Source organism: Cibotium barometz, chromosome 2 (genome assembly GCF_041138505.1).
Source record: "Cibotium barometz isolate CiBa-2024 chromosome 2, ASM4113850v1, whole genome shotgun sequence".
Taxonomy (NCBI): Eukaryota; Viridiplantae; Streptophyta; class Polypodiopsida; order Cyatheales; family Cibotiaceae; genus Cibotium; species Cibotium barometz.
In genome coordinates, this window is record NC_141047.1 from 3,068,256 (window position 1) to 3,091,291 (window position 23,036).

Genomic DNA, 23,036 nt, shown 5'->3' on the forward strand with positions numbered 1-23,036 from the left:
AGAGCTCCTTCTATCTTTTTTAGCTTCAATTCAGGTACATTCTTTAGTGTTGCTACAATGTGTTCATATTCATCTTTTTCCACACTCTTCAGAAGCACTGCTAGTGCCTCATCATCTTCTATCTTTTTGCCAATAGCTGCCACTTGTTGCTTAATGCTTTTATATTTGTTCAAGTGTGTCATTAAAGATTCACTTTCCGTCATGTCTAATTTCTAGAATTGTATTAACAGATTTATCTTTGAATTTTTTGCTTGTGTTCCAAATAATTTTTTGATTTCATCCAATGCATCTTTTGCCCACTGTATCCTTGTGATGTGATGAATGATTTCATCATTTAAATTGAGTGCGATAAGTCCCAATGCTTTTTCAATCCTCCTCTTCCACTCATTTTTCCCTCTCACCTCTTTGCATTCATTTCGTCCCTCAACTAGCCCCCACAGATTTTTTCTCATGAGCAGATACATGGTTTTTGTCTGCCATGTGTAAAACTGCTCCCCATAAATTTGGCTATCTCTTGTGCCGCCGTACTCATGATGATGTGAAGGGGGTCTTACCTCTTGATTAAATTTCAAGATTCAAGGGCAATGTCTACCCTTTTACAACTCAATATAAGGTTTAGGTGGTGATGATTACAACAGCTTTATCAGCATAAAATCACCAAAAATTACATTAAACCAAGGGTAACAAATCTGTACGGAAGGGTTGGAGTATCAAACTCTTGATATTGAGAGTGGATTAGCAAATCTAAGGAGGATCAAACATGGTTATAGTCATGGTTAGGTCATGATTAGAAACATGATTAAGAGTGGATTAGGAGATACTAATGAGACATAGCTTGGGCATAATCATGGAAATACACGAGTTGCTTTCTTCATTAGCAAGAGCCTCTTATATAGGCAAGTAGTACATGACCACATGACATCACCTATGATGTCTTACAAGCATAAGAGGCCATCTCCCCCATGTGGGTATGCCATCTCCCCCATCTGGGTATGCCATAAATGAGCAATATTCCTTCTAGGCTATATTTGAAGTAGGCGCCCTTTTGAGGATGTGTCTTGAGTAAAGTAATCAAGGTTATATAGCCCCTTTCAACCTTTGAATGGATTTGGGTGATATATCCAACAAACCCTCCTTCAACCAAATCCATGACAATGCTACCTTTATGATGGCAATTCTAGGTTCTAGTTACAACATACAAAAACTAGTTATGATGACCATGCTGGTGCCCGTAGGTCTTATTCCAGTTAGGTTTACAATGCTAGCAATGATGGATGATGCTAGAATACCATAGTAAAGCTTACAATGAGATAGTTATGTTTAGGATGGAGAGGTTTTTAAACATGGTATGGGCTATCCCTTGATTTTACTCAAAAGGCCCATTCTTCTTCGATAAAATTGGCCTCTTCGGAGGCCTCTTCTTGAAGCTCTTCTTTGTCTTGACTTGCGAGAAGTGTCTTTTGTGCCTTTTGTTTGAAGAAACAATTTTCTTCAATATGATTGTCCTTGCCGCAGAATCCACAAGTCTTCTTCTTTCCTTTTGTGTCGATGAAGTTCTTCTTCTTGAAGTGTGACTTGTTGTTGGAGAAGTATGCCCCTTCCATTATCCCTATATTCTCTTGCTTCTTCTTGTACTCCTCAAGGAGTGCAGCTTCAATGGCTTCTAAAGTAGGATCCGGAAGACTCATGAGAGTTGACACTAAATGCCCATATTCATCATAAGGCATGCTTTTCAATAAAACTGCAATGGCATCTTCCTCATCTATTGGTGCTCCTATTGTTGCAAGTTGTGACATTAGGCTTTTCATATAATTAAGATGAGTAGGTAAAGACTCAGAAGCTTTCTTTTCAAGTTTAAAGAATTGGATTTTCAGCCCTATCTTGGAATGCTTCCCTTTTGCCCCAAATAATTTCTCTAAGATTTCCCATGCTTCAGCTGAGTTGTTTGCATTAGAGATATGATGTATGTAGTTGTCACTTAGACCTAATGCAATTATGGCAAAAGCTTTCTCATCCCTAGGTAACCATCCTTGTTCACCATCTCTAGTGGTAGGTTTTTTCTCCTTTCCACTAGCAACTCCCCACAGACCTTTCTTCATGAGAATAAATCTTACTCTAACTTGCCAGGTATGAAAGCCTATCCCATTAAACTTATCAACATGAAATGAGGATGTAGACATGATGATAAAGCAAGGTCTTACCACTTGAGTATCCCTCAAGGGCAGTGTCTAATGCTTTTACAAGATTAGATACCTTCACCAAATAGATGAAGGTTATTTATGAAAAATTCAGACCAGTCATGCCCTCCTAAAACATTGTTTGCTCTTGAGTTGTAGACATTGTTTCTTACCCGTCTCCTCGGCTTTTTGCTTTTCTTCTTAGGCCTCAAATGTTGAATGTTCGATGATTCAGCATCAGATGGTTCAGCCATTGTGATTCAAAAAATAATGTAAACAATATCATCATCACAATATAGTAATTTCATCAAGTATATGGTGACCAATGTGATAAATGCTTTCAAAACAACCTTCAAAAATTGGGTCACTTGGAGTACTTGAAGGAAGTAGAGGCCTAGGTCAAAGCATCTAATGCTTTAAGTACTTTAAATATCAGTGATTTGAGACTATCTTAAGCACAAAACATTGGTGATTAAGTTGAATAATCACCCATTCATTTACTGTTAAGAACTGAGGCTTCAGAAGCTCTGTCAGTCCTACAGCCACCAAACCACGCATCCATTCGTAATTCTGACTAGATCAGCGTGTTCGCAGCCTATGAGAACCCTTAAGGCTCTGAGGAATTAGAGTATGGTGACGCGATGGTGATGGGGCAGCGTTTTCCCCCAAATAAAAAGGCGCCGGTTTATACTGCAATGCCGTTGGCTCCAGGCGCTTTCTGGCTAATTCCGCCCGTCAGCAGCTTCGTGTTTGAGTTGAGAATGGCTGGCTGAGAGCTTGTGGTGAATCTTGCAGTGGGTAATGAGATATTGAAGCTCCATGGACTGCCTATCCTTCAGCCTAGATAATAGAAGAGGATAAGATATGATTAAGTTAATAAAGTGCTAATTAATCCCTAATAAATGAGCTTTGGATGATGTAAAACCAGCTCTGATACCAATTCTTGATATTGAGAGTGGATTAGCAAATCTAAGGAGGATCAAACATGGTTATAGTCATGGTTAGGTCATGATTAGAAACATGATTAAGAGTGGATTAGGAGATACTAATGAGACATAGCTTGGGCATAATCATGGAAATACACGAGTTGCTTTCTTCATTAGCAAGAGCCTCTTATATAGGCAAGTAGTACATGACCACATGACATCACCTATGATGTCTTACAAGCATAAGAGGCCATCTCCCCCATGTGGGTATGCCATAAATGAGCAATATTCCCTCTAGGCTATATTTGAAGTAAAGTAATCAAGGTTATATAGCCCCTTTCAACCTTTGAATGGATTTGGGTGATATATCCAACACGAACCATCTCCGAATTGCAATCTAAAATTATAGGGATCTATATCAGATACCAAATGGTTGATTTGAACCCGTAATTGCACTGAAAAATAGTGATTAGTATTGATTAATCACTGATTAGTAAACTAATCATCTATTTTGTGTGCAAAAAACAGAGTATGCGGGGAGTCCAGATCTAAGGCCTTAGAGTTCAAATGAGCTTAAATCCTTTCAAGGCTATCAATGGCAATTAGTCTAGTAGAGAATTAAGCCAAGAAAGACAAGATTTGACCAAACATTGAATGCTTAATCTCTGTTTTACCAAAGTCACCTGTAGATTTGATGAAGAGCTTAGATCTCACTGTAGACTTGATCAAATCAAAATCTATCTTCACCATGTTGTAGAGCACCCTTGAAAACCACTAGGGCCAAGAGGAATTATAGCAATTTGATCTGGAGTAGTAGAGATCTCATTTCTCCTTCAGAAATGTCGCGCCAGCGATTTAGCAAAAATTGGCAGCTACGCTTGGCGGTTTGCGATTTTGTTTGAATGGGATGGCTAGCTATGGTTGCCTAGAATTATTTGCCCTAATAGTGCTTCTGGAGGGAGATCAAGCCCCTCTACTGGCTAGGGGTGCAAAGAGCTAGTTGAAAAGAGGTAAAAATCTTAATTATCTACTAATCCTAATTAGCCAAGTGATAATGGGCTCACAAATTGATGGATTCTAGGGCTAGGCTCTGATAATATGTTAAATTTGCAGCTATGGTGGATCAAATGCTAGAATCCACATCATTAACAAAGAGATTAGATGATAATTAAGATGTGATTAGTGAGCAATTAACTGATAGCTTAATGTAGGCATGGATAATCAAAAACCAGCAAATTCTCATTAGGCCAATGCCTCAATTTATAGAGTTTACATCCAAGCATCTATTCCCACTGATTTCTCCTTGATTCACTCCACCTCTTTTGCTTGATTCTCTCCACCTCTTCCCAGAATATCTCCTTTATTCTCTCCCAGTAGATGCTTCTCACCTTTTGACAGGCTCTCTCACATTTATAGATTCTCTTTTACAGCCTATTCACTTGTATATGTCAACACCTCCCCTCATGTGAATACTCCTAGCACACCTGGACTCTATACCAAGTTTCCCTCTTACTTGATAGTCCGCAACCAGTGCCTCAAGTCCCTAAACTCATAGTCCTTGACACTCTCTCTCTCTCTATGTGTCCAAGGTTACTACAAGTGCCCGTGACCTTGACCAAAGTGCTCATACATACATCTACCACATGGCCGACATCATCAGTGTGGCTGAGAGGTGGTTTTACTTTGTTGGGATAGGTTACATTCGGTTGTAGGGTTTCTCTCTCTCTCTCTCTCTCTCTCTCTCTCTCTCTCTCTCTCTCTCTCTCTCTCTCTCAGAAAAGATGATCTGACTCCACTTCCTTAGGAGCCTCCATGAAGTTTGTTGATGTCGTTTCTTCTCTACTGGGTTTGCTGTAGCAGTTTCTTGCCATCTGTCCTGGCTTTTCCACAGTTTTGGCAAGTGATGGTCCTTCCTCCTACTCTACCTCTTTCTCGTCCTCGTCCTCGAGAGAATCCTCCTCAGGTGAAGAATACTTTTTTTTCTCCTGCTGTTGAGTCTAGCCATTTCTTCTCTTTGCCTCTGGTCTCTTGCTCTAGTAGAGCTCCTTCTATCTTTTTTAGCTTCAATTCAGGTACATTCTTTAGTGTTGCTACAATGTTTTCATATTCACCTTTGTCCACACTCTTCAGAAGCACTGCTAGTGCCTCATCATCTTCTGTCTTTTTGCCAATAGCTGCCACTTGTTGCTTAATGCTTTTATATTTGTTCAAGTGTGTGATTAAAGATTCACTTTCCTTCATGTCTAATTTCTAGAATTGTATTAACAGATTTATCTTTGAATTTTTTGCTTGTGTTCCAAATAATTTTTTGAGTTCATCCAATGCATCTTTTGCCCACTGTATCCTTGTGATGTGATGAATGATTTAATCATTTAAACTGAGTGCGATAAGTCCCAATGCTTTTTCAATCCTCCTCTTCCACTCATTTTTCCCTCTCACCTCTTTGCATTCATCTCGTCCCTCAACTAGCCCCCACAGATTTTTCCTCATGAGCAGATACATGGTTTTTGTCTGCCATGTGTAAAACTGCTCCCCATAAATTTGGCTATCTCTTGTGCCGCCGTACTCATGATGATGTGAAGGGGGTCTTACCTCTTGATCAAATTTCAGGATTCAAGGGCAATGTCTACCCTTTTACAACTCAATATAAGGTTTAGGTGGTGATGATTACAACAGCTTTACCAGCATAAAATCACCAAAAATTACATTAAACTAAGGGTAACAAATCTGTACGGAAGGGTTGGAGTATCGAACCATCTCCGAATTGCAATTTGAAATTATAGGGATCTGTATCAGATACCAAATGGTTGATTTGAACCCGTAATTGCATTGAAAAATAGTGATTAGTATTGATTAATCATTGATTAGTAAACTAATCATCTATTTTGTGTGCAGAAAACAGAGTATGCGGGGAGTCCAGATCTAAGGCCTTAGAGTTCAAATGAGCTTAAATCCTTTCAAGGCTATCAATGGCAATTAGTCTAGTAGAGAATTAAGCCAAGAAAGACAAGATTTGACCAAACATTGAATGCTTAATCTCTGTTTTACCAAAGTCACCTGTAGATTTGATGAAGAGCTTAGATCTCACTCTAGACTTGATCAAATCAAAATCTGTCTTCACCATGTTGTAGAGCACCCTTGAAAACCACTAGGGCCAAGAGGAATTATAGCAATTTGATCTGGAGTAGTAGAGATCTCATTTCTCCTTCAGAAATGTGGCGCCAGCGATTTAGCAAAAATTGGCAGCTACGCTTGGCGGTTTGCGATTTTGTTTGAATGGGATGGCTAGCTATGGTTGCCTAGAATTATTTGCCCTAATAGTGCTTCTGGAGGGAGATCAAGCCCCTCTACTGGCTAGGGGTGCAAAGAGCTAGTTGAAAAGAGGTAAAAATCTTAATTATCTACTAATCCTAATTAGCCAAGTGATAATGGGCTCACAAATTGATGGATTCTAGGGCTAGGCTCTGATAATATGTTAAATTTGCAATGGTGGATCAAATGCTAGAATCCACATCATTAACAAAGAGATTAGATGATAATTAAGACGTGATCAGTGAGCAATTAACTGATAGCTTAATGTAGGCATGGATAATGAAAAACCAGCAAATTCTCATTAGGCCAATGCCTCAATTTATAGAGTTTACATCCAAGCATCTATTCCCACTGATTCACTCCACCTCTTTTGCTTGATTCTCTCCACCTCTTCCCAGAATATCTCCACACCTCCTAAATCTCCTCATGCTACCCTTTATTCTCTCCCAGTAGATACTACTCACCTTTTCACAGGCTCTCTCACATTTATAGATTCTCTTTTACAGCCTATTCACTTGTATATGTCAACACCTCCCCTCAAGTGAATACTCCTAGCACACCTGGACCCTATACCAAGTTTCCCTCTTACTTGATAGTCCGCGACCAGTGCCTCAAGTCCCTAAACTCATAGTCCTTGACACTCTCTCTCTCTATGTGTCCAAGGCTACTACAAGTGCCCGTGACCTTGACCAAAGTGCTCATACATATATCTACCACATGGCCGACATCATCGGTGGGCTGAGAGGTGGTTTTACTTTGTTGGGGTAGGTTACATTCGGTTGTAGGGTTTCTCTCTCTCTCTCTCTCTCTCTCTCTCTCTCTCTCTCTCTCTCTCTCTCTCTCTCTCAGAATAGATGATCTGACTCCACTTCCTTAGGAGCCTCCATGAAGTTTGTTGTTGTCGTTTCTTCTCCACTCGGTTTGCTGTAGCAGTCTGTTGCCATGTGTCCTGGCTTTTCCACAGTTTTGGCAAGTGATGGTCCTTCCTCCTACTCTACCTCTTTCTCGTCCTCGTCCTCGAGAGAATCCTCTTCAGGTGAAGAATGCTTCTTTTTCTCCTGCTGTTGAGTCTAGCCATTTCTTCTCTTTGCCTCTTGTCTCTTGCTCTAGTAGAGCTCCTTCTATCTTTTCTAGCTTCAATTCAGGTACATTCTTTAGTGTTGCTACAATGTTTTCATATTCACCTTTTTCCACACTCTTCAGAAGCACTGTTAGTGCCTCATCATCTTCTGTCTTTTTGCCAATAGCTGCCAGTTGTTGCTTAATGCTTTTATATTTGTTCGTGTGTGATTAAAGATTCACTTTCCTTCATGTCTAATTTCTAGAATTGTATTAACAGATTTATCTTTGAATTTTTTGCTTGTGTTCCAAATAATTTTTTGAGTTCATCCAATGCATCTTTTGCCCACTGTATCCTTGTGATGTGATGAATGATTTCATCATTTAAACTGAGTGCGATAAGTCCCAATGCTTTTTCAATCCTCCTCTTCCACTTATTTTTCCCTCTCACCTCTTTGCATTCATCTCTTCCCCCAACTAGCCCCCACAGATTTTTCCTCATGAGCAGATACATGGTTTTTGTCTGCCATGTGTAAAACTGCTCCCCATAAATTTGGCTATCTCTTGTGCCGCCGTACTCATGATGATGTGAAAAGCGTCTTACCTCTTGATCAAATTTCAAGATTCAAGGGCAATGTCTACCCTTTTACAACTCAATATAAGGTTTAGGTGGTGATGATTACAACAGCTTTATCAGCATAAAATCGCCAAAAATTACATTAAACCAAGGGTAACAAATCTGTACGAAAGGGTTGGAGTATCGAACCATCTCTGAATTGCAATCTGAAATTATAGGGATCTGTATCAGATACCAAATGGTTGATTTGAACTTGTAATTGCACCGAACAATAGTGATTAGTATTGATTAATCATTGATTAGTAAACTAATCATCTATTTTGTGTGCAAAAAACAGAGTATGCGGGGAGTCCAGATCTAAGGCCTTAGAGTTCAAATGAGCTTAAATCCTTTCAAGGCTATCAATGGCAATTAGTCTAGTAGAGAATTAAGCCAAGAAAGACAAGATTTGACCAAACATTGAATGCTTAATCTCTGTTTTATCAAAGTCACCTGTAGATTTGATGAAGAGCTTTGATCTCACTGTAGACTTGATCAAATCAAAATCTGTCTTCACCAGCTTGTAGAGCACCCTTGAAAACCACTAGGGCCAAGAGGAATTATAGCAATTTGATCTGGAGTAGTAGAGATCTCATTTCTCCTTCAGAAATGTCGCGCCAGCGATTTAGCAAAAATTGGCAGCTACGCTTGGCGGTTTACGATTTTGTTTGAATGGGGTGGCTAGCTATGGTTGCCTAGAATTATTTGCCCTAATAGTGCTTCTGGAGGAAGATCAAGACCCTCTACTGGCTAGGGGTGCAAAGAGCTAGTTGAAAAGAGGTAAAAATCTTAATTATCTACTAATCCTAATTAGCCAAGTGATAATGGGCTCACAAATTGATGGATTCTAGGGCTAGGCTCTGATAATATGTTAAATTTGCAGCTATGGTGGATCAAATGCTAGAATCCACATCATTAACAAAGAGATTAGATGATAATTAAGACGTGATTAGTGAGCAATTAACTGATAGCTTAATGTAGGCATGGATAATCAAAAACCAGCAAATTCTCATTAGGCCAATGCCTCAATTTATAGAGTTTACATCCAAGCATCTATTCCCACTGATTTCTCCTTGATTCACTCCACCTCTTTTGCTTGATTCTCTCCACCTCTTCCCAGAATATCTCCTTTATTCTCTCCTAGTAGATACTTCTCACCTTTTCACAGGCTCTCTCACATTTATAGATTCTCTTTTACAGCCTATTCACTTGTATATGTCAACACCTCCCCTCATGTGAATACTCCTAGCACACCTGGACTCTATACCAAGTTTCCCTCTTACTTGATAGCCCGCGACGAGTGCCTCAAGTCCCTAAACTCATAGTCCTTGACACTCTCTCTCTCTATGTGTCCAAGGTTACTACAAGTGCCCGTGACCTTGACCAAAGTGCTCATACATACATCTACCACATGGCCGACATCATCGGTGGCTGAGAGGTGGTTTTACTTTGTTGGGATAGGTTACATTCGGTTGTAGGGTTTCTCTCTCTCTCTCTCTCTCTCTCTCTCTCTCTCTCTCTCTCTCTCTCTCTCTCTCTCAGAAAAGATGATCTGACTCCACTTCCTTAGGAGCCTCCATGAAGTTTCTTGATGTTGTTTCTTCTCTACTGGGTTTGCTGTAGCAGTTTCTTGCCATCTGTCCTGGCTTTTCCACAGTTTTGGCAAGTGATGGTCCTTCCTCCTACTCTACCTCTTTCTCGTCCTCGTCCTCGAGAGAATCCTCCTCAGGTGAAGAATGCCTTTTTTTCTCCTGCTGTTGAGTCAAGCCATTTCTTCTCTTTGCCTCTGGTCTCTTGCTCTAGTAGAGCTCCTTCTATCTTTTTTAGCTTCAATTCAGGTACATTCTTTAGTGTTGCTACAATGTTTTCATATTCACCTTTGTCCACACTCTTCAGAAGCACTGCTAGTGCCTCATCATCTTCTGTCTTTTTGCCAATAGCTGCCACTTGTTGCTTAATGCTTTTATATTTGTTCAAGTGTGTGATTAAAGATTCACTTTCCTTCATGTCTAATTTCTAGAATTGTATTAACAGATTTATCTTTGAATTTTTTGCTTGTGTTCCAAATAATTTTTTGAGTTCATCCAATGCATCTTTTGCCCACTGTATCCTTGTGATATGATGAATGATTTAATCATTTAAACTGAGTGCGATAAGTCCCAATGCTTTTTCAATCCTCCTCTTCCACTCATTTTTCCCTCTCACATCTTTGCATTCATCTCTTCCCTCAACTAGCCCCCACAGATTTTTCCTCATGAGCAGATACATGGTTTTTGTCTGCCATGTGTAAAACTGCTCCCCATAAATTTGGCTATCTCTTGTGCCGCCGTACTCATGATGATGTGAAGGGGGTCTTACCTCTTGATAAAATTTCAAGATTCAAGGGCAATGTCTACCCTTTTACAACTCAATATAAGGTTTCGGTGGTGATGATTACAAAAGCTTTATCAGCATAAAATCACCAAAAATTACATTAAACCAAGGGTAACAAATCTGTACGGAAGGGTTGGAGTATCAAACCATCTCCGAATTGCAATCTGAAATTATAGCGATCTGTATCAGATACCAAATGGTTGATTTGAACCCGTAATTGCACTGAAAAATAGAGTATGCGGGGAGTCCAGATCTAAGGCCTTAGAGTTCAAATGAGCTTAAATCCTTTCAAGGCTATCAATGGCAATTAGTCTAGTAGAGAATTAAGCCAAGAAAGACAAGATTTGACCAAACATTGAATGCTTAATCTCTATTTTACCAAAGTCACCTGTAGATTTGATGAAGAGCTTAGATCTCACTGTAGACTTGATCAAATCAAAATCTATCTTCACCAGCTTGTAGAGCACCCTTGAAAACCACTAGGGCCAAGAGGAATTATAGCAATTTGATTTGGAGTAGTAGAGATCTCATTTCTCCTTCAGAAATGTGGCGCCAGTGATTTAGCAAAAATTGGCAGCTACGCTTGGCGGTTTGCGATTTTGTTTGAATGGGGTGGCTAGCTATGGTTGCCTAGAATTTATTTGCCCTAATAGTGCTTCTGGAGGGAGATCAAGCCCCTCTACTGACTAGGGGTGCAAAGAGCTAGTTGAAAAGAGGTAAAAATCTTAATTATCTACTAATCCTAATTAGCTAAGTGATAATGGGCTCACAAATTGATGGATTCTAGGGCTAGGCTCTGATAATATGTTAAATTTGCACCTATGGTGGATCAAATGCTAGAATCCACATCATTAACAAAGAGATTAGATGATAATTAAGACGTGATTAGTGAGCAATTAATTGATAGCTTAATGTAGGCATGGATAATCAAAAACCAGCAAATTCTCATTAGGCCAATGCCTCAATTTATAGAGTTTACATCCAAGCATCTATTCCCACTGATTTCTCCTTGATTCACTCCACCTCTTTTGCTTGATTCTCTCCACCTCTTCCCAGAATATCTCCACACCTCCTAAATCTCCTCATGCTACCCTTTATTCTCTCCCAGTAGATACTTCTCACCTTTTCACAGGCTCTCTCACATTTATAGATTCTCTTTTACAGCCTATTCACTTGTATATGTCAACACCTCCCCTCAAGTGAATACTCCTAGCACACCTGGACCCTATACCAAGTTTCCCTCTTACTTGATAGTCCGCGACCAGTGCCTCAAGTCCCTAAACTCATAGTCCTTGACACTCTCTCTCTCTATGTGTCCAAGGCTACTACAAGTGCCCGTGACCTTGACCAAAGTGCTCATACATACATCTACCACATGGCCGACATCATCGGTGGCTGAGAGGTGGTTTTACTTTGTTGGGGCAGGTTACATTCGGTTGTAGGGTTTCTCTCTCTCTCTCTCTCTCTCTCTCTCTCTCTCTCTCTCTCTCTCTCTCTCTCTCTCTCTCTCTCTCTGTGTCTCTCTCTCTCACTCTCTCTCAGAAAAGATGATCTGACTCCACTTCCTTACGAGCCTCCATGAAGTTTGTTGTTGTCGTTTCTTCTCCACTGGGTTTAGTAGAGTAGTAGAGATCTCATTTTTCCTTCAGAAATGTGGCGCCACCGATGATAATTAAGACGTGATTAGTGAGCAATTAACTGATAGCTTAATATAGGCATGGATGATCAAAAACCAGCAAATTCTCATTAGGCCAATGCCTCAATATATAGAGTTTACATCCAAGCATCTATTCCCACTGATTTCTCCTTGATTCACTCCACCTCTTTTGCTTGATTCTCTCCACCTCTTCCCAGAATATCTCCACACCTCCTAAATCTCCTCATGCTACCCTTTATTCTCTCCCAGTAGATACTTCTCACCTTTTCACAGGCTCTCTCACATTTATAGATTCTCTTTTACAGCCTATTCACTTGTATATGTCAACACCTCCCCTCAAGTGAATACTCCTAGCACACCTGGACTCTATACCAAGTTTTCCTCTTACTTGATAGTCCGCGACCAGTGCCTCAAGTCCCTAAACTCATAGTCCTTGACACTCTCTCTCTCTCTATGTGTCCAAGGCTACTACAAGTGCCCGTGACCTTGACCAAAGTGCTCATACATACATCTACCACATGGCCGACATCATCGGTGGCTGAGAGGTGGTTTTACTTTGTTGGGGCAGGTTACATTCGGTTGTAGGGTTTCTCTCTCTCTCTCTCTCTCTCTCTCTCTCTCTCTCTCTCTCTCTCTCTCTCTCTCTCAGAAAAGATGATCTGACTCCACTTCCTTAGGAGCCTACAGCTCCCCTCAAGTGAATACTCCTAGCACACCTGGACACTATACCTGGACACCATACTAAGTTTCCCTCTTACTTGATAGTCCGCGACCAGTGCCTCAAGTCCCTAAACTCATAGTGCTTGACACACTCTCTCTCTATGTGTCCAAGGCTACTACAAGTGCCCGTGACCTTGACCAAAGTGCTCATACATACATCTACCACATGGCCGACATCATCGGTGGCTGAGAGGTGGTTTTACTTTGTTGGGGTAGGTTACATTCGGTTGTAGGGTTTCTCTCTCTCTCTCTCTCTCTCTCTCTCTCTCTCTCTCTCTCTCTCTCTCTCTCTCTCTCTCTCTCTCACAGAAAAGGTGATCTGACTCCACTTCCTTAGGAGCCTCCATGAAGTTTGTTGATGTCGTTTTTTCTCCACTGGGTTTGCTGTAGCAGTCTCTTGCCATGTGTCCTGGCTTTTCCACAGTTTTGGCAAGTGATGGTCCTTCCTCGTACTCTACCTCTTTCTCGTCCTCGTCCTCGAGAGAATCCTCCTCAGGTGAAGAATGCTTTTTTTTCTCCTGCTGTTGAGTCTAGCCATTTCTTCTCTTTACCTCTGGTCTCTTGCTCTAGTAGAGCTCCTTCTATCTTTTTTAGCTTCAATTCAGGTACATTCTTTAGTGTTGCTACAATGTTTTCATATTCACCTTTGTCCACACTCTTCAGAAGCACTGCTAGTGCCCCATCATCTTCTGTCTTTTTGCCAATAGCTGCCAGTTGTTGCTTAATGCTTTTATATTTGTTCAAGTGTGTGATTAAAGATTCACTTTCCTTCATGTCTAATTTCTAGAATTGTATTAACAGACTTATCTTTGAATTTTTTGCTTGTGTTCCATATAATTTTTTGAGTTCATCCAATGCATCTTCTGCCCACTGTATCCTTGTGATGTGATGAATGATTTCATCATTTAAACTGAGTGCGATAAGTCCCAACGCTTTTTCAGTCCTCCTCTTCCACTCATTTTTCCCTCTCACCTCTTTGCATTCATCTCTTCCCTCAACTAGCCCCCACAGATTTTTCCTCATGAGCAGATACATGGTTTTTGTCTGCCATGTGTAAAACTGCTCCCCATAAATTTGGCTATCTCTTGTGCCGCCGTACTCACTCATGATGATGTGAAGGGGATCTTACCTCTCGATCAAATTTCAAGATTCAAGGGCAATGTCTACCCTTTTACAACTCAATATAAGGTTTAGGTGGTGATGATTACAACAGCTTTATCAGCATAAAATCACCAAAAATTACATTAAACCAAGGGTAACAAATCTGTACTACGGAAGGGTTGGAGTATCAAACCATCTCCGAATTGCAATCTGAAATTATAGGGATCTGTATCAGATACCAAATGGTTGATTTGAACCGGTAATTGCACCTAAAAATAGTGATTAGTATTGATTAATCATTGATTAGTAAACTAATCATCTATTTTGTGTGCAGAAAACAGAGTATGCGGGGAGTCTAGATCTAAGGCCTTAGAGTTCAAATGAGCTTAAATCCTTTCAAGGCTATCAATGGAAGTTAGTCTAGTAGAGAATTAAGCCAAGAAAGACAAGATTTGACCAAACATTGAATGCTTAATCTCTGTTTTACCAAAGTCACCTGTAGATTTGATGAAGAGCTTAGATCTCACTGTAGACTTGATCAAATCAAAATCTGTCTTCACCAGCTTGTAGAGCACCCTTGAAAACCACTAGGGCCAAGAGGAATTATAGCAATTTGATCTGGAGTAGTAGACTCCTTGAGAAATGTGGCACCAGTGATTTAGTGAAAATTGGCAGCTATGCTTGGCGGTTTGCGATTTTGTTTGAATGGGATGGCTAGCTATGGTTGCCTAGAATTATTTTCCCTAATAGTGCTTCTGGAGGGAGATCAAGCCCCTCTACTGGCTAGGGGTGCAAAGAGCTAGTTGAAAAGAGGTAAAAATCTTAATTATCTACTAGTCCTAATTAGCCAAGTGATAATGGGCTCACAAATTGATGGATTCTAGGACTCGGCTCTGATAATATGTTAAATTTACAGCTATGGTGGACCAAATGCTAGAATCAACATCTTTAACAAAGAGATTAGATGATAATTAAGACGTGATTAGTGAGCAATTAACTGATAGCTTAATGTAGGCATGGATAATCAAAAACCAGCAAATTCTCATTAGGCCAATGCCTCAATTTATAGAGTTTACATCCAAGCATCTATTCCCACTGATTTCTCCTTGATTCACTCCACCTCTTTTGCTTGATTCTCTCCACCTCTTCCCAGAATGTCTCCACACCTCCTAAATCTCCTCATGCTACGCTTTATTCTCTCCCAGTAGATACTTGTCACCTTTTCATAGGCTCTCTCACATTTATAGATTCTCTTTTACAGCCTATTCACTTGTATCCTTGTGATGTGATGAATGATTTAATCATTTAAACTGAGTGCGATAAGTCCCAATGCTTTTTCAATCCTCCTCTTCCACTCATTTAAACTGAGGTGTTGACATATACAAGTGAATAGGCTGTAAAAGAGAATCTATAAATGTGAGAGAGCCTGTGAAAAGGTGAGAAGTATCTACTGGGAGAGAATAAAGGGTAGCATGAGGAGATTTAGGAGGTGTGGAGATATTCTGGGAAGAGGTGGATGTTGAGATTCAAGCTCGATGTCAGTGTGAGCCAGCTATGCTATGTGCTGGCAGATTAGGTAGGAACATGTGTGAGACATAAATGACTGCGTGTCCAGCTGGTCATAGTGTGTGTGGACATTACATTAGGTTTACTTTGTAGTGTGGACATAACACTATGTTGTGTTCCCTTTTGTGTGTGTGAGAGAGATGGTGACTATGGCTTCTCTCCTTCTTTATGGTTGATGATTATGGATTAGGGTTTGCTTCTCTTGTGTGTGTTACATCCTGCTCCTGTTTTTTATCTTGGTATCAGAGCCAAGAGCTCATTAGCTGAGTTGTGAGAGTGAGTGAGAGAAGAGAGAAGAAGAAGAAAAAGCTGTGAAGGAAGCCATTGGAGCTTGGAGCAAAGGAAAAGCTGTGGAGCACACACCGGCATCAGATCTGAGAGCTAAGGACCATTGGTGAGTGTAGCAAGACCCCCTCTGCGGATTGCAGGTACCAAAGAGCAAGTTAAGTGAAGATTGAAGGGCACAAAGCAAAGGAAAAATTCTGGTTTTTTCTCTAAGCTTTCATGGAAAGCTTGAAGTGAATGTATACTCTTGGCAAATGTATACACAAAGGCACATGTATTTGGGCTTGCAAATGTATTAGCAAAGTGGGCACAAGCAACATACAGAATCTTGAAGCAGATTGATGCATACAGATTTGATTAAAATCAAGAGAAAGTGGATTTATGTAAAAGTTTCTGGTTTTTCACAAAACCAATGGACATACCCCCCGTGGAGGATCAATTGCAGGAGCTAGAGGCAAAATTGAGCTAAACCCTTCATACCCAAGGTAGATTAGGTCATTGCTAAGAGGCCTATCTATTCAATTTTGATTTCCCCTCTCTCTACAGCCCACAACATCAGGCGGCGCTTTTCTATGCAGATTTCTGAAGAGTTTGATAAGATTACATCCTAATTCACTCATTTGGACACCAAATTGAATGCTTTAAAGCTTGGAGAGTTTAGCAAATACATTGCTAAGGCCTTGTGATGCTTGGTTGCAGCTCATTTCATGTATTTGGAGCTCATTGAAGTGATTTATCAGAGGTGTGTAGGTTTGCAAAAATTCTGTCCAGAAACAGAGCATTTTTAATCAAGGCATTAATCTTTGCCTATATCAAATTGGCCAAATTCCTCTGGTACAAGTAGAGTCCTATGAGTTGCTAAACTTTTGAATCAAAAAGTTTTGGATTTGGAGAAGATTTGAAGGAGATAGAGCAATTTTAGTGAGAGGTGGTACCTGACAGGTGCAGAAAAATTCAAACCAGAGGTTACAAAACTTGGTGGTTCTCATTCCCCTTGAAGAATTGGATCAAACCCTTCTAGGATATGTTGGAGCAATGTGTTGGGAAGCTAATGCAAGTTGAATCATTGCATTTGGACAAGATTTGAAGGATTTAGAGCATAATCTTGACTGGTTACTGGCGAGAATTTACTGGCGAAAAAAAACCAGAAAATTTTTTGTGAAGGAGTTTCATTTGATTTCAACTTTGATCGAGTGTACATTGTTGGTGAACCATTGTGGGATGTTAATGCACACAATTTGCAAGCATTTGATGTGATTTGAAGAGATTTGGAGCATTACAGGTACTTCGTACATTGTGATCGAAAGGGTACATCTACTCTATTTTTTTGCAACAATGGGAGATGGTCCGATACAGATTGTTGGAGAGAAGCTTGATCGCACTAACTTTCAAGTATGGAAGTTTCGAATGAAGAGTTTTTTGAAAGGCAAAGGGTTGTGGAGTCTTGTCTCGGAGGAAGACCCGGAGCCATACCTACCTCCTCAACCAAATAATGCTCAGTTACTGGCTCACAAGCAATGGGTAGAGCGGTCCTCGAAGGTGTTGCATTATTTTTCAATATGTGTAACAGATGCCTTGCTTATTCACATCCAAGATGCAGATACACCGAAAGAAGCATGGGGTATCTTGTGCAGAATGTATGAGACAGACACTGGTGCCAGGAAGATACAACTAAAGTAACAGATTCACAGTGTAACACGAAGGAATCGGAGTATACATGAGTATGTTCAGGAAATCAAGGGTTATGCTGATTCCTTGTCATCAATCCATGCCCCAATGGATGATGATGATTTGGTTGCACTCACGTTGCGTGGTTTAGGCAAAGAATACAAATCTTTTGACACTTCCATCTCAGTAAGGTTGGGAGGAATGCCAGAATTTAATGAGCTTGTGTCATTGCTCATTGTGGAAGAATTGAAGCTTGGCCTTGGTGGTATGAGTGTTACAGGTGGTGCATCCTCGTCAAGCAATGATGAACATGCAAGAAATCAAGTTTTTTACTCATCTAGAGGCTTTCGAGGCAGGGGGAGATTCGCATCACGTGGACGTGGTGGTAATGGTCGTGGATGGCAGGATAGGCCTCCACAGCAGAATTTTCAGCCTTCATATGGTGCTCGAGGTGGTCGTGGTTATGCACCTCAGCGAGGCAGAGGTAACCCCCGTGGACGAGGATGTTGGCAAGGCCAACAAAATTCTATGCAAGATGTGGAATGCCATTATTGTGGCAAATATGGTCATATGGCGAGAGATTGCTTTCGCAAACAGAATGATTTGAGAGGGGGAAGAGCACAACGTGGTGGTCATTATGGTGGAAACTATGCACAACATGGTGGCAACTATGCATCAAGTAGCAATGATGGAACTGCAAATCATTTGTTTGCCATGAAGCATGTTGTGGGTTCTATGACAACAAATGCTGAGAATGATGATACATGGTACATGGACTCAGGAGCATCAAACCATATGACATGTCATGGAGAATGGTTTGAGCACATGAAGCCAATGGATGTGAAGGGCTATGTGGAAACAGGTGATGATACCCAGCATGTCATTACACATGTTGGAAGTGTACCATTGGTCATGCATAATGGTCAGACAAAGTCTATGTCAGATGTGCTGTATGTGCCTTCGATCACTAAAAGCTTGGCCTCAGTTGGTCAAATGGTAGAACAGGGATTACAGGTTAGATTCAATGAGCATGGATGCTTCGTTGAAGACTTTAAACATGGATGTAGAGTGATTGCTAAAGGCAAGAAAGAAGGAAGACTGTTTAAGCTGGATGCTGGAATTCCTGAGCTAAAATCAGCCATGTTCTCAAAGAGCAGGAATGTGGTACAGGATATTGATATGTGGCACAAGAGGATTGGCCATGTAAATATACAGAGATTAAAGAACATGCAAACAAGAGGCATAGTCAATGGATTGCCTAGGTTCAAATATGATGGACATATGCATGTTTGTGAAGCCTGTCAGTTTGGGAAGCAGACAAGATTGAGATTTCCTAGAGAAGGAAATATGAGTAACAGGCCACTTGAGATCGTACATAGTGATGTATGGGGTCCTGCACAAAATCCATCTATCAAAGGCAGTTTATACTATGTTACATTCATTGATGACTTTAGCAGGATGACATGGATATACTTTCTCAGGGAGAAGAGTGAAGTATTGGAAAAATTCATGGATTTCAAAGCTTTTGCAGAAAAGCAGTATGGCTGTTGGATTAAATGTCTGAGGACAGATGGAGGTGGTGAATACACCTCAAAGGCCTTTGAGCATTTCTTGAGGAAGCATGGAATAAGGAGACAATTGACATGCAGGTATACACCTCAGCAGAATGGTGTGGCTGAGAGGAAGAATAGAGTTATATGTGAAGTGGCAAGGGCGATGCTTAATGAAAAGAGCATGCCAGATTACTATTAGGCAGAAGCATGTGCTACTGCAGTATACATATTGAACAAAACACCTACAGCAGCCATTCATGGAAGCACGCCAGAGATGCGGCTTACAGGTTACAGGCCAGATATTGGACATCTTAAAGTCTTTGGATGTGTAGCTTATGTTCATGTGCCTGATGAAAGAAGACGGAAATTGGATCCTAAGGCAGAGAAATGTGTATTTGTTGGATATGCACAGGATCGCAAAGCTTACAAATGCTATAACCCTCAAACTAGACAAGTAGTCATCTCACGAGATGTTGTATTCGATGAGCTTGCTAGTTGGTATAAAGCCAAAGATGAGGGAGTCATTGACACACTTGAGGCGAATGTGCCTGTGAACTTGCCATCACAAGCAAGTTCTAGTTCTACTACTATGTCTGGGCCAGCAGCAGAAGCTGAGAGTAGTAGCAGTGTACGTCCATGGTCAGGACGTCTGAGACATGAGAGTGTGAGCACTGGGAGTAGTGCTATGGATAAAGGCAAGAAGAAAGTCGAGGGAATTGGGATCACAGGTTATGAGTCCTCTAGCTCAGAGAGTTTGGATGAGGAGCTAGGGATACCTGTTGTACGCACACCTGGTGTTAGGCAGGATAGATATGTGCCACCACATGCTCGAGTTACAGGTGTACAGAGTGACCCGCATGCATTGCGGAGATCCCAGAGGGTCAGATATCCTGTTGACAGGTTGACATACAGAGATTTTGCTATGCACTATGCATACATGACATCTATGGTGAAGCATGTGGAACCTACATGCTATACAGAGGCTGTTGGAGAGTATGTATGGGAAAAAGCAATGGATGTGGAAATGGACGCATTGGTCCATAATGATACATGGGACTTGGTTGCACTACCAAAGGATAAGAATGTTATTGGATGTAAATGGGTTTACAAAGTGAAGTGCAAATCTGATGGTTCTATTGAAAGACATAAGGCAAGATTGGTAGCAAAGGGTTATGCACAGACCCATGGATTGGATTATGATGAGACGTTTAGCCCAGTGGCTAAGATGGGCACAGTGAGAGCAGTCATTGCTATGGCTGCAGCTAATGGCTGGGAAATGCATCAGATGGATGTTAAGAATGCATTTCTGAATGGAGATTTACAAGAGGAAGTATACATGGCACAGCCAGAAGGGTATGTACACCCTAGATATCCCACTCACGTATGCAGGTTGAAAAAGGCATTGTATGGTCTAAAGCAAGCACCTCGTGCTTGGAGTGATAAGATGAGCAGATATCTTATCTCACTTGGTTTTCAGACTTCTACAGCAGATTCTTCACTGTATGTGAAGAAGACACAGCATGGGATTGTTTTACTAGTCATCTATGTGGATGACTTGATTATCACAGGTGATCATAGTGCAGATGTGATGCATGTCAAGAAAGCTTTGAGTGGGCAATTTGACATGAAAGATCTTGGTGAATTGAGATACTTCCTTGGCATTGAAGTGGTGAAAGATCATGGAGGTACTTGGTTAGTACAGCGCCAATATGCCTTGGATATGTTGGCAAAGTATGGCATGACAGGGTGTAAGCCTATGAGTACACCATTGGAGCAAAATGTGAAATTGCGGGCTGATTATGGCGAGGAATTGGATGATCCTTCTATGTACAGGAAGATGGTTGGTAGTCTCATATACATGACTATCACACGCCCAGATTTGAGTTATGCAGTGGGACTAGTGAGCCAGTTTATGCAGAGCCCCAGGAAACCACATTTGGATGCAGTGAGACGCATCATGAGATATGTGAAAACCACAGCACATTATGGTTTATTCTATGAGAGTGGTAAAAGCTTGGACATACATGGCTACACAGATGCTGATTGGGCAGGTAGCGCATATGACAGGAGGTCTACTAGTGGATATGCTTTTACACTTGGCAGTGCTGTGGTGAGTTGGAGTAGCAAAAAGCAACCTACAGTTGCTTTATCCAGTACAGAGGCTGAGTACAGAGGTGCAGCCATTGCTACTTGTGAGGCTATATGGTTAAAGAGTCTCTTGGCAGATTTATGTGAGCCTCTTGATGGCAAAGTTGTCATACATTGTGACAACATGAGCAGTATGCAGTTGGCAAAGAATCCAGTATTTCATGCGAGGACCAAACACATAGAGGTCCATTATCACTTTGTCAGAGAAAAGGTGCTGGATGGTACAGTTGATCTTCACTATGTGAAGACTGATGAGCAGGTGGCTGATATCTTCACGAAGCCACTTAGCAGGGAGAAGTTTGAGTACTTCCGGACTATGTTGGGAGTACATGGGATGAGCTTGAGGGGGAGTGTTGAGAGTGTTGATATCCCAAGCTCATCTACATCTTCATCGGCAGTACATCATGAGCTTGAGAGGGGCTGTTGAGATTCAAGCTCGATGTCAGTGTGAGCCAGCTATGCTATGTGCTGGCAGATTAGGTAGGAACATGTGTGAGACATAAATGACCGCGTGTCCAGCTGGTCATAGTGTGTGTGGACATTACATTAGGTTTACTTTGTAGTGTGGACATAACACTATGTTGTGTTCCCTTTTGTGTGTGTGAGAGAGATGGTGACTATGGCTTCTCTCCTTCTTTATGGTTGATGATTATGGATTAGGGTTTGCTTCTCTTGTGTGTGTTACATCCTGCTTGTGAGATCCCTGTTCCCACCGCGCAACGGATTTGGGGTACTAGCAGCGGAAGTAGCACTTCTTGCGCGAGGCAGGGTCCCACACTCGGGGCCTCGTCCACGGATATCCGGACAAAAGACTAATCCGTCGGTTTTTCCAAAACCAGACCCGGAAAAACTTCCCTTATCCGGAAAGCACGGGCGATTCCACCAGGATAATTTTTACTCTAACGTAGTCAAAACCCTTACTGATCAAACAGATCTGACTGCATCTATAAAGATACTTGGTCAGATCAAGGAGGAAACTTGCACTTGGATCATTGGGATCAACGCTTTTTTCCCCACCAAGGAGGCACAGCCGTTGATTCCTATCCATAGAACAATTACTATCCGGGATTTACTTTATCTATCGTAATAACAGAAATTGAGTCTCGATTTACGGATCCTCCATCAGTCCAGCCTAACCCCATCCGATCCCATGGGTTAGCCAACCGCCCAACCACTGTAGTGATGGGATCCAATTTGGAATTTGGTTAGGTTTTGTCCCGGGTACCAAGGAAAAGAGTTCCAAGGCCCCCTAGCCGGAATTTCATGCAAACATAAAACTAGCCACACCACTTACACACCCAATATGAAAATTGCCTTTTTCTTAGCATCAGCTAACTTTAAAACAATCCTTTAATGAAACCATAGTACCACTGATCACAATCTCCCAATTTATCCAGTTGATTCATAATTTCCCATCATTCCTTCATCAGAGTATCTATGGCATCATTGGCAACTAGAACGCTCACCACCTGTCCACACAGAGGCCGTTTCCATAGTTCCTAGCCCATAATACTCGGCAATATAATCACTTATCAAGATGGACTCTCGTTGAAGATCAGCAAGATCAACCAACAGATCCATATAAAAGAGCCATGGACTCATCCGTTGAGGACCAGCAAGGTCAGTCAACCAGATCCATGCCCGGTTTCACAAAACAACTCTTACTCCTTGTTCCAATATCTTCCTCGACGCACGCGTGGGTATCCTAGGCGACCCAGAGCCCGAGCACCGTATGGTCAGCACCCTCTAGGATCCTTCGCAGGTGACCTAGCGCTTCACTCATAGGCCGCTTCCTTGGTCCCTCATCCACCGTACCGGAAGCTCACCATTTTAATCGAACCGAGGCTGGTCAAGACCTCGGTCGACCTTGCTACG